Consider the following 284-nt stretch of genomic DNA (forward strand, 5'->3'; position numbering starts at 1 on the left):
GCTCTACTGTGACAACAGTGGAGCGGTGGCTAATTCAAAGGAACCTAGAAGCCATAAGAGTGCGAAACATATAGAAAGGAAATATCACCTTATCAGAGACATTGTGGATAGAGGCAATGTAACGGTTCTGAAGATCGCGTCAGAGGACAACCTTGCTGACCCGTTCACCAAGACATTGCCATTGAATGTATTTGATCGGCACTTAGATGGATTTGGGATTAGAGACATGACACACCTGCTTTAGGACAAGTGGGAGATTGTTGGGAATAGTGTCCTAGAAGCAT

This window comes from Morus notabilis, unplaced genomic scaffold (genome assembly GCF_000414095.1).
Source record: "Morus notabilis unplaced genomic scaffold, ASM41409v2 Scaffold442, whole genome shotgun sequence".
NCBI lineage: Eukaryota > Viridiplantae > Streptophyta > Magnoliopsida > Rosales > Moraceae > Morus > Morus notabilis.